The sequence below is a fragment of the Patagioenas fasciata genome, chromosome 13 (genome assembly GCF_037038585.1).
Source record: "Patagioenas fasciata isolate bPatFas1 chromosome 13, bPatFas1.hap1, whole genome shotgun sequence".
NCBI lineage: Eukaryota > Metazoa > Chordata > Aves > Columbiformes > Columbidae > Patagioenas > Patagioenas fasciata.
The window spans coordinates 10,012,615-10,025,089 of NC_092532.1; the positions used below are offsets into that span (position 1 = coordinate 10,012,615).

Genomic DNA, 12,475 nt, shown 5'->3' on the forward strand with positions numbered 1-12,475 from the left:
GGGTTAACACCCTCATCACCTAATTTCCCTCTGTTAGCTGGCACACGGTCAAGGCTTGACCAAAGTGCACAGAGAATTAGCACACAACATCCAAAATGTCCTGTAACTAAACATTAAAAAAAAACAAAAACAGCCTTAAGGATGGAAACCCATAAATCCCAGCTTTTCACTCGTGCTAGCTAGCAGCCAGAGAAACACACGCTATTTGAAACTGCCATAAATATTGGGGGATGTCTGATCCCTGAGGGCCGGCAGATCTGCGGTGTGGATGCTGTCATCGGGGATGGCGTGGGGAGCAGCGCTGTGCACCACTGACTCACGCTGCAGAGATGCTGGGAATCAGCTGCAATTCCCCTTGTTTGCATAATCTCACATATTTTATTTGCTTTAGGTTGTTGGTAACTGTTGCTTAGTAGTGAGCCAGGGGCCCTTTCCCACCTTTCCCCTCCAAGGACAACCAGCCAAAGTAGGCGGTAAAGCATCCGAGGGTGTTTAAAGCACATGGGACCTGCAGGCAGCTCCTGCTGGATGACTTTCAGGTCCCCGAGTGCTACGATCCCCAAAATTCGGCAGCAAAAATCAGAATAACGCAACTAGTTACTCGTTAATTTGCATTGGATGCACAACCAGCCGGTTACGGTGCAACTTGAGATGGGGCTTGAGAGACTGACAAAATGACAAAATCCAGGTCCTGGGTGGGATGAGGTGCACTCCAGCTTTGGAAAGCACGTTCCCATCTTGCTTTGAGGGCAGCCGGAGCCAGCCCGACAGCCAGGATTTGCCACCTGCAGCTGAGCACGGAGCTCAAATCCTACCCACCAATAAAAAAATAAAAAAGAACCATCAGCTTTAGATTTTCCTGAGCGCCTCGGTTCAGCCATGAGTCCTGTTGGCAGCTCCCTGGGAGGGCACGCAAGGTGAATCTCCATGTCGCTGTTTTAAATGATTTGGGGTGTATTAAGGAAAAGTCACCACAAGAGCTCCGAGCAGCGAGTTGGGCTTGGGGAGGGGGCACAGAAGCAAATCACAGCACCCAGAAAACCTTGCAAAGGGTCACCAAGGGCTTGTCCACCTCAAGAACCTTCTGTGGGTTCCTCTGCTTGCACCCACTGCGGGCAGGACACAAGATACTGGGGTGAGGGGGCTAAGAAAGGAGGCAATCCTCCCTGAATTTTCTCTTATTTAATTAAAGCTGCACTTGCAACAGGAAGAAAAAGCAGGTGTTGTGGTGTCCCCAGGTGCAGCGGGGATGCAGAGCAGGGTCTATCGCAAGGATGTGCAATGGCACAAAGTGCATTTCCCAGGAGCAAAGAGCTCCTACAAAGGGAAAAACCTCCCAGGAAGGTGTTCCCATGGGCGGACATGTACCCGTGCCCCTCCATCGCCCAGGCACACGGGTTTTAAGGGGTCCGCTTGGGGCTGGGATGCTGCTGAACAGAGACATATGGTTTTTAAGGTAACTCTCATCGAGATTTTCGGGCTATAACGGGATACGAGGAAACAAGGTGCTCTTGATGTAGAATTAAAAAAGTAATTGTGCCGCCAATCTCACTCGGAGTCCCTAGGCCCCAAAAATTCACTTAATGTCAATATCACGTTAACCTCCACATAGATAAAATCAGGGGATTTTTTTAACGGACATATTATTTGCAATGAGGGGCAGGGAATTACAGGAGTTCACATAAACCCAGAAGCTGCCTGTCTGTCTTCCTCAAAATACGCTCTCAGTGTCACAAGCCTGGACGCTTCTGCAATAGGAAAATTAAAACTACCGTGAGCCAGAAAATGCAAAATGCGGGGACAGAGCTGAAGCCAGGCTGAGGATCGGCACGAGCACTGAGCTCAGCGCAGGAGTTGAGTCGTCGGCTCATTTCTAACCGCTGTAAAGCGATACACAATCATCTCGTCCCAGGAACAGCCCCAGGAACTCATCATCTTGAACGAGTTAATCGCATCTGGTCAGGAGCAAAACCTCTTCTGGCATATTTTGCTTTGGTTTACGATAAACAAAAATGCATGTTTTCATGGTGTGACTTCTTATAAATTAAACAGCACTGTCGAGTCATCAGCTCCAGCGTGGATTGTCTACATAAGAGTTACTGGGCTTAGTCTTAAGACAGCTGCTTAACTAAAACTTTGCTCTATCCTAAGTATCTAGATTATTGTAAAAAAGTCTCTTTTTACAGAAAAGGTAAGATCTGAGCCCGCGAGCCGCTGATGCTAACGTGCACAGGCTCTAAGAGCAATGATGACAAAACCTCAACACAGTTTCTTTGCAAAGCCATAGAAGAGGAGAACAATATTTTTTTAAGGGTAATAAAACTGTCCATGTATTTTTTCAAAGGGGGACTAGGGGGTGAGGACTAAAGCAGCTGGGCTCAGCTTTACCGCCCGCCCTGGGAGCGGTTTTCCAGCCCTGCTTTCCCGGGAGCTCCGTACCTGAGCGCAGGGGCTGGGTTCGCCGGGACATCGCCGTCCCCAAACACCAACTCAGCAAACTTTCTGCCTGCCAAACGAGCACGAAAACACCACCGTGTTTCCAGAAACATCCCCCTTTCCCCACCCCCAGCACTGCCACGACCCAACCGCCGGCGTTATGGAGAAACCCAAGGGATTTTCCAAGAGAATTGCCCTCACCTTTCCCGCGGAGCGGGGAGCTGCCCTTTGCTGTTTTTCTAGTCTCTCACTATCTCCAAGTCTTCCCGCAGCTCCTGCCGAGCTGGAAATATCATTAAGCTCCAGTGAAGCAGACAAAAAAAAAAGAAGGAAAAAAAAATCCCAAGGAAAGCGTTGCAATATCCAAAGGGAGGGGAGGGAAGCGACGGGAGCCCCGGGTCCCTGCTCCACCTGCGTGCGCCTTGCTGGGATCCGGCGCTCCCCAGCCGGCGTGGAGCAGGCATGAATTCTTCTCTGGTGTCTGCTGATGACTTCACTTCATTAGCATGCTCCTGATAGTTCTCTCTGACTGTCTTTTTTACTGACTTTAAGGCTCTGCTAATCAAAATACTGTAGCGTTTAACTATTTCCTGACTCTGGGGTTTGGAAAGATGAAAAATCTGCGGGGCAATAAAAGCCGAGCAGGAGCAGAACTTGCGAGCCGTGGTGGGGACCGGCCCCAGAGCTGTCCCAGAACAACTGCTGCTGTTGGGGTTTGCAGGTCACAACTCCAAACACCTTCCAGTTTTACATACTTGATGAGGGCGAAACATCTGCTGCAATGGATCTTTAGGCGCAGGCGGGTGCAAAGAGGAAAGCACCTTCCACCTTTGGGGATGAGATTTTCCCCGTGAAGCAGTTTGTGTATTTATTAACCTGTAACACCACATCAAATATCCCTTCAAGACGGGGTGGTGGCACCCAGGTGGGTCCCAGGCGGTGCCACCTTCCAAAAGTGCCACCGCTGCCATCACCTGCTTGCTCTGTGCTTTGGGAGCAGAGATGGCTCTCTGAGGTGAAGAAAAATAAAGCTGCGTAAGCTTTGGGTTATAAAAAGGGAAAGCAAAGCACAGAGAAATAAAGCAACTTTGCTGTGATCACACCTGGAGCGTGCGGCAGGGATAAATACCCAGTTCAGGGCTCCCAGGTGTTTTCTCTTTGGGTTTCTAACTGGTTTGGAGTCCATGTCAGATTTTACTTTCACAAAGGAAAAACAGGAGCATGCTTTACAACAGCGGGATAGGAAAAAAAAAATCATAAAAAGAGAGACCACATCAAGCATATGTGCAGTTTTCCCTGTGTGTGCGTGTCGGTACCTGGTTGCACGTACCATGCCTGGTACTCGTGATCACGGGTGTTTTGGGGAATGCACGCAGGTGCCCATCAGCACCCAGACACGTGCCCGTGTTCACCGCGTGTCCCAGCACTCCTGAATGCCACGGGGAAGCACATCTCGCCATGCTGACATGCAGTTGTGCACACGCGTGTGCGCGCGCATGGGGCGGGAACACGGGCTTTAACCATTTAGGTCCCTGCTCCGAGCACCAGCGCTACCCCCAGGAACAAACCCACACCTGCACTCTTACCTAATTAACACCCTTTCGTTACAACTGCAAAAACTGGCCCCAAAAAAGCCTTTAATAAAGGCCTGCCGCGGGGTTTGGGAGCCGCTGCCGGAGCAGCTGTGGGGTCCGTCGGGCTGGACGCCTGATTCATCCCCAGCAAAATGAGGTCAGGAGCAGATGAGTCTCTGAACGTTCATTTCTTCGCACAGGAGGTGACCCACATTTTTTACTCCTGATTCACAGCTCAGCTGCAGACACGGCTATCTTTAGCCCCAGAGAGAGACACAGAGAGGCCGAGGGCCCCTCGGCAAAAGCTGTAAGGTCCAGGCTTCCGAGGGCTGTGATTTTTTTTATTATTATATGTATAAATACACATACATCTTCTCCTGCTTTCTACAGCATCTCTCAGAAGAGAGCAGTACAAGTTTCAAGCACAGGGTTGATGCACTAACCAGAAGTCCTGTCTGGGCTCCAGGAGGATGGGGGTCTCCTCGGGATGCACCCACTGGGTGCCCACCCACCTGGAGCCATTGCAACCCACGCCGGGACCCGGCGTGGAGATGGGAGGGGGGGATTTTGAAAACCTTCTCACTGATGGGACCAAGGAGCCGCCAACATCAATCTTGCATCAGTCCTCAGGATGGGGGACGCTCCTTGTCCGGTCATCATGCCCCCTCAAGAAGATGGAGGCCCTGTTTATGTCGATAAGGGTAGAGGATGCTAAACAAATCTGTTCCCAGCTCCAGCTGGTCCCAGTACAATTCCCAGGCGGTTTCCCGGTGCTGTGGAAGATGAAACTCTTGCGGTCATGGCCGTATCCAGCACCCAGAGCGCAGTTGCACAAACGATAACATTTTAGCAATGTTTATCCTTCTCCTTCAGGGCGGGATTTTATTTTATCTGTTTTCAGAGCCCTAAAGCACATGTTTACTTTCGCGATGAGTAAAGTCTCCAGCACTGGCACGGGGGAGCCTCCAGCGCTGGTGTGAGGTTAAGCATGTGCTTAAAGGGCCTGGACTAAAAATGGCTTGCTTTTTTTTTTTTCTTTTTTAAGCAAGGCCACGGTACAGCAAAAAGCACCGTCCCTGGGACTGTTACCTGAGAGCAATGTACAAAACCAGAGGGTTGCTCCCTGCAACCACCATCCTTGGGCAGAGAGAAATGGACTTTAAAGCTGGCCCTAAATGGCCCCAATTCTGATCTATCACTTGAAGGCAGGAGCCGGAATCCAGAGTCAGTGCCTAGCTTTGTGCCTTTTCGGTCTGACACTGGCACAAATTGCCTGATTAAATACACTGACCCGCTCACAGACCAAGTGGTCTCCAGAACTGAGACAGGAACCTGAAGAGGTTTTGCTGGACCCTCGAAATCACATTGAGCTGTGCTCAGAAGAGACTTAGGAGCTGGGACGGATATCCTGCTATCCTGAGATCCTCTTCCGCTGCCAAGCAGCAAATTGGTGATACCTTATTTCATCCTACTGGGATGGAGGGGATGGTATTTGTCCACCAGCTTCTGCTGCAGGTGGGCACATCTCATGCTGGCCATCTCCCTTACAGCCTGCAAACCCATAAATATCCCCCTTTCACAGTGAGGGCTCTGCTCATGTCACTACATCAGATATATCTTCATCATAAACTTGATTTCTCTCACAGGTTTGGATGGCCTCCCTTTGAAAGAAAGCATGTAGCTCCCAACAATTCCTTTCCTAATGTCAAGAAACAGCCATTTAAAAGCCATAAACCCCAAGCAATGCTGCTTAAACCGGGGGCGTCAGATCACAACCAGGGGAGAAAGCCCATGCACACGTCCAGCTCGTACCTGTAGTGTAACCACAACAAGAAAAATTGCAGGTCTGGCACTTATTCGACAGCTACCGTGGATTAGAAGAGAGCATGAATTTAAAGCGCAGCAGCTATTCCTGACTCGTTCTATGTGTGGACAACAATCACACAAAGCTGTTGCCCCAAGCCCCCAGATCAGGCAGGTTGGGATGGGGGGCTGATCTTCATCCAACCTGGCCTTTCCCTCCCAGCTATACCATGGGATACAACTCAACTATTTCATAATACAAGTTGGGTAAAACCAACAAAACAACAGAAAAAGCAGTGGCAGAGAGAACAGCCCTCGTTAAGCTAACCCTAAAAGCACCAGGCGACTCCTCTGAAACCTGCTTATGATGTCGCCGAACAACAGACAAGCAAGATCCCATAGATCCAGCCTGCACCAAAGGCGGAATGGGGATGAAAAGCCAAAGGAGAAGGGACGTGGAAGCAACAGGCTTCCTAGAAACCCGACAGCCACTGTGCACATGGCTTCTACAGCGAGCAGGAGGCATTTAGTGGCCTCTGTGTTGTGGGGAGATGCTCTGGGATGGGATTGAAGTGGCCTGAATCAGACAAAAGCATTTTGACAATAACGCTCTGAGGCCAGAAATTAAATCTGAACAAAAAGTTGGAACTCGCCCAGCAGGGATCATACGGCATGAGGAAGAGCTCGCTGGCTCCCAGCTGTCTGGAGAAAGCCACCCTTGCCACCATCCCCAGAGCTTGTCCTCCACCCTCTTGTAGAAAGCTCGTCCCGATCCTCATCCTCTCAACCCCACCAACCGATGCTGTCATTCCAGAGTCTGACTCTGCTGCCTCCACCCCTTGTCTGTTCTTCCTGCCTTTGCTTTGAGCAAGAGCAAGATCCTCCTACGCAATGCCATGGTGAGCTCTCGCAACACAGAGCTGTCCTCAAGAACACAGCTATGGCAGTCACAGAGATCTGTGCAGATGGAGCCAGGGCCTTGAACATGAACAAGAAGCTTGTTACCAATACCCTGAGCATGGCTTCTGCAAGAAGACCCCTGCTGAAAAGCACCAAGAGTTCAAACGCGCATCTGAGCAGAGACGTGTTCTTCCAGCAACGTGGTGTGGTTGGAGAAGGGCGGGTTGGAGCATTGCGCCATGTGCTCCCACGTACCCCAGGACACCTGTCCCAAAGACAGGAGCTCCAGAGGCCAGACCTGACCTCAGACACACAGTTCTCCCATCCAGCCTCCTCATCCCCATCTCTGGAGAGACCTTCACAGAATTCCAGCCTGGCTGGGGTTGAAGTGACCTCTGGAGATCATCCAGTCCAACCCCTGCTAACACAGGGTCACCACAGCAGATCACACAGGGTCGTGTCCAGGAGGGTTTGGATGTCTGCAGAAAAGGCAACTCCAGACCACTCTGGGCAGCCTGGTCCAGGGCTCTGGCACCATCTAAAGAAGTTTCTCCTCATACTCCTCCTGTGTTTCAGTCTGTGCCCCTCAACCTGTCGCTGGGCACCACTGAACAGTCTGGTCCATCCCCTTGACACCCACCCTGGAGATATTTATAAGATCAATAAGATCCCCCTCAGCTGCTCCAGCTGAACAGCCCCAGCTCTCTCAGACTTTCCTCGGCACAAAGATGCTCCAGACCCCTCAGCATCTTTGTGTCCCTCCACTGGACACTCTCCAGTAACTCCTTGTCCTTCTTAAAGGACATTTTTGGCAGTAACTCTCTTCTCGCCAGACATGACAGAGCCCTGAGAGGCAGCTGCAGCCCCCGTTGCTGACCCCAGCTTCACATCAGCATGATCCCCCACACCGTGGGTCTCCCAGGCAGCCCCACCAGGCTCCCAGAACAACCCCCCATCAAAGGCCTGAGAGCCAGCATGTGTCTGCAGCTACAACACAGGCAGGAGCCAGAAAAACTATCAACATCAAAGATCAGATCCATACATCCAGTCACTTGGGACAGCAGGGGGGGAAGAAACAGCCCCCAAAATCGAGTAGAAAACCATCAGGCTGCATTCTTAGGAGCGGAGTTTTGTCGACACCGTTTCTGCCGAGGGGAGAGGGATGAGCAAACGAGCAGAGGCCACCGAGAGGGTCACCAGGAAAAATGCAGATGCTACAAACAGCAGCCGTGCAAGCAAAGTACACGATGGGAAACGCTTCCAAACTGCTTCAGGAGCGAAGAGGCAGCGCTTTGCTGACAAAGGCAAACCAGCCCCATGGAGGGACGGATCCAGCCCCATGGAGGGACAGATCCAGCCCCATGGAGGGACAGATCCAGCCCCTTCTCCCCACACTGCCCCAGCATCTTCAAATGCCTCACCAGGGGCTGAGAAAGGAAAGAGATTTAACGGAGAACCAACCAGACACAGTCACCTTTCCCAGCCCCTGCGATGTGCACGGATTTCAGCAGTCACAGAACATTTTTCTTCAGGTTTTCACCTTTTTCTCCTCCTCCCATGCCAGGGTTTGTTTTCCCCCATCACCCAAGACAGCAGCTTGTTGCTGCAGGGCTGCTGGAAGTTCACCAGTCTGTGATGGGGGAACGCTTGGGAAAGCTGTATCTTTTGCTTTGCACAGGGTCAGGCTGATATTTTTGATGAAAGGAGCAATACAACAACTATTTTTTTGTAGTCTCAGAAGCAATGGGAGTTCACACACACCTGCAGCCAGAGTATTTGCTACCCAGCTTGATACTTTGCTAAGCCCAAGTAAATCGTCCCAGTCTCAGGTGGGCGCTGAAAAAAAACCCTGATATTTTTGGTTCATTGCAAATTCCAGTGAACCTGGAGGTGCTGAGCCAACCTTAGGTTAGCTCAGAGCAAAAATTTGAGGCTTGATGAGCTGAAAAGCTGTGGGAAAAACCTGTTTCAGGGTGAGCATGGTACCTCATTCAGACCAAATCACCTCAATTCTTGTGGCGTTATGGTGTTTTTGAAGGAAATCGAGGGTGCTCCCATTCCCAAATGGGACTTTGAAAGGTTTTGATATGTCCCAGGGTTTTTAAGTTGAATTTTACCACAATCCCCGAGGGTAAGCAGGGCAGGATCCGTGCGGCAACCCGCTGCTGTGTCCTTCCTTTTCCCTTTTGCAAAAACTGTTTTGGCCAAAATTTCCCTCCCATTTGCATACTGCTTCATTAACGGACAGGCTGGATTTCTCAGGACTCTCATCTTTCTTCTGTTCTGTTTCCCAGAGATTCCTCCATCGGCCGCTTCCCCTGTCTTAGTGCCTGGTGTTTGGGCCCAGTAACATCCCCCGGGCAGCTAGAGAGACGTAATATTAAAAAAATAACACAGAAAACACCTCGATTTTCACCACCAGCCTCTAAGATCCATTTTCTTTGAAGTAACAGGGACCCTGATGCCACACAGACCCAGCTTTGCAAAGCACTTCAGCCCAGTTTTAACACTAAACTGCATCCTACATCCCAGCGACAATCTGCACAGTATTATCAACCACCAAAACTCTTTATGTTCGTGATGCCTTGGAAAATAAGATGTTCTCCCCAGATGGAAAATGTCACCACCCAGGCAGGCACTCTGGCCAAGGCATCATTCCTGCATCAGTACATTGCATCGCCATCCAATAGACCCCAGATGGGCTCTGGCCTTTGAGAAAAGCCACCTCTCAGCATCACCTAAAACCCAAGAGCTGTGCTAGCCCTCCCCTTTCTCATTTTCTGGCAGCTTTTTAGTGAATATTCCCATTAAAAACCAAGGAAATTGCATTAAAAAGGAGCGTGTTAAAATAGCTTTAAGGGCCTGACTCTAACCGACACCTACAGTTACAACACGTTTTGCCAGAGCGTGAATCACACGTAGTTTATCGGCCAACATGGGTGATTTCCATTATGCAGCCCGGAGTGGTTCGAGTCTGCTGGGCTGTTTGGATGGAGTTTGGCACAATCCACTTGGACCTTCTCCCACTGGTGGTATAATTTAATTTAAAAGCCTTTGACTATTGTAGCCCTCCAAAGCAATAGAAACTAAAGGGGTGGAAAGGATGAAAAAAAGGCATTTTTTGTAGCTGGCCTGAGCTGTAAAATAGAAATCTTCCAGCAAAAAGTGGAGAAAATGCGTCTCTCAAAGACATTCGTCTTCACTCGTCGACTGTAGCAGGGAGAGGGGTTTATTTATAGGCTTATTAACCACCAAGGCAAGAAGAATTTCATGATTTTTTAAGTGGCGGCTTGGTCCACTGGGTTTAGGACCCTTCAGATTCATTTGCACCCCATGCAGAAGATGCTTTTCCTTCCACAAAAATACCCAAAAATCTGCTGTCCTCCAAGCACACCCAAAATTTCCAGGTCTTCTCCTTGCACCGGTGCTCGCCCACATCCATATTTCTCAAGCAGATCCTCCCTGCCAGCTTGGATTGAGCTTGTGGGAGAAACCCAGCCAAAACAAGCGATTTCTGTGATATTTTTTAAAGGTTTGGTTTGGAATTTTTGCTCCTTTTTGACACATACAACAGCAATACCGCTGAGGGAAAACTCGGCACTTGAGAACAGCGCTAGGTCAGAACATTTGATTTCTAACAAAAACACAGTTACTTTCCAATTTTACAAGGGAAATGTGAATTTAAAATTTGGTCAGATGAAGCATTTTCACCGAAAAATCCTACCTAACGTGGCCTCAAGGGAAAGCACTGGAGGGTTTTGTGGGGCGGGAGATGGGGGTCTGTTCCCTCATGTGGAAAGAGGACACTTCTCATCATGCAGTTCTTATTAAAAATGCCAGGGTTAGACGAGCTTTGGGTCCTTCTGGAAGTTGGGGCCAATTTTGCATCCTCTGCTGCCTGGTTATTTTATTTCTAATACATATTTTCCCCCTCCAAGCCCTTCTGCCTTGCAAGAAGTGACATTCACCAAGGACCAGGTTGGGCTCAGGGACCCACCAACTTAAAGTGACGCCTCAGTCTTACAAGGCAGCAGCCAAATCCCAGGGCACTGCCACAATTTGCTTCATTTTTTCCAGATATAAAGATGATTTGAAGCATACAAAGACAAGACGCTTGTCCCTCCCCAGCATCCGATAGCTGCCGGATCATCGTTCTGTTCAGGGCGCTGCTGCTGTCGGTTCCATCTCCGTGTGGGCATCGACCGCAGGCAGCTGAAAAATCCTACAGCCCCTTCCCCATGGTCAAAACAATCCCGGTCACCACCAGATACATCACCTGGGAAATTTTTGGAAAAAGATATTTGTCCTCTAGGACATGTGCCTGCCCGATCTGCGGACCAGGCAAAGGCTTCTGTGTTTCTTAAGATAGAGAGGCAGAGTGCCCGGAAAACCAGCGTCAGCTACTCATCAGCACAGGGGTGAAAAACGGCAAAGGCTGAGCCGAAAGGGCAGGTACCTCCACAGAGCTCATGAGCGTCTGTCGGTCATGGCTGGTGGCCAAACCCCTCCTTTTTAGTCTGAATTTTCTAACAGCTCATGGCTCCGCAGTTTCACGTGAGCATCTTCTGCCTCCACTGTTGTTTCCAGTCCCACCTGCTCCAGCTTCCCCCTCTGCCCCGGAGGCTTCGGCAACAAGTCATGGCATGTGGGTTTTTTTTTTTTTTTTTAGCAGCCTGACACATGCCAAACCTGAGAAAGAAGCTTGATAAACCCAAGGTCAGGAAGGAATTCTAACTCAGCTTAATTGCGAGGAGGCAATTCAGATCTGTAATGTATCTAGACAGGCAATACAAAGAGGTGAGACAGATCGTGTGGGAGCAGGTCAGCAAAAGCTACAGAAAATATAAAGGGATTAGCTTGATTTTTCATTTGGGTTTTTTGGAAATCACATGTTCTGCCAGGCTTTCTTAGAGGCAAACATTTTTGTCCCACAGCCAGCCTTGCCAGCCTCGAGTGTGCAAAAGTCCTGAGTCAGATTTCGAAAGGCAAAGCGATACCAACTTAAAAACAATTAGACTGGAAAAAATCACTTGATTTTTCTATTCCAGTCCCTATCCCCGCTCTTACAACATTTTTTCTTTGGTTTCCACTTAGGTCGGTTTTATTCTAAATGAACTTGCGAACCTCCGCGAATCCCGGCAGCTGGTGCTTTGATGGACCCAGTGAGTAGCGCAGGATTCGAAGTTCCATTGCCAAAGCTGGGGGCTGCATTTCTGCTGGCGGGGGCCAATGTCTGTGCTCATCTGTCTTCTCTGTCCCTCTCCCCAGCTCAGGTCTGGATCTGGTTGCTGGTTGGGATGAGCCACCAGAGGGGAATCCTCCTCCCGAGCACTCCGGCCAGCACCGATCCCAACCATGGCCTCTGTGCCAAAGCCTACAATTGGGAATAAATCCCTTTCACCCCACTTTCATTTGCTGGATCCAGCGTTTGGGCCAAAAATCTTGCCGGCAGGTCCGAGTCCGCCGTGCCTCAGCCACCGCCTCTCGCGCTGCCCTTCCCTTCCAAGAAAAATGGAAACAGGAGGCCAAGGAACTTTCCTACACCGCATCCAGCTTTGCCCGCTGCCAGATTATCATCGTGATATTATATTAACGTGCAAATAATGATCGCTCACAACAAAAAAAAAAAAAAGAAAAAAGAACAGAAGGCGCACACCAGTGAGAAGCAAAGAGGAAAGCGCAGGAGCTGCAGCTCAGCCTTTGGCAGGACTGGCCACAACAGCAAAGCACAGATGAGCAGGGACAGCATCACTGAAAGTGCC

The 12,475-nt window shown here is 49.9% G+C and overlaps 1 protein-coding gene across 6 annotated transcripts in view; it reads right to left on the reverse strand.

Annotated features, from left to right (window-relative positions):
- ZNF469 (zinc finger protein 469) overlaps positions 1–12,475 on the reverse strand; it is a 234,382-nt gene that overhangs the window by 62,475 nt on the left and 159,432 nt on the right. For 2 of the 6 annotated variants that reach the window (XM_071814564.1, XM_071814561.1), the window contains exon 1: positions 2,638–2,929. The exons of 3 other annotated variants lie outside the window; for them this stretch is intronic. The gene's annotated coding sequence lies outside the window, so the exon portion shown is untranslated. Of the gene's footprint in view, positions 1–2,637; positions 2,934–12,475 lie in introns of those variants that run through there. One more of the 6 variants, XM_071814563.1, reaches the window with a different exon arrangement.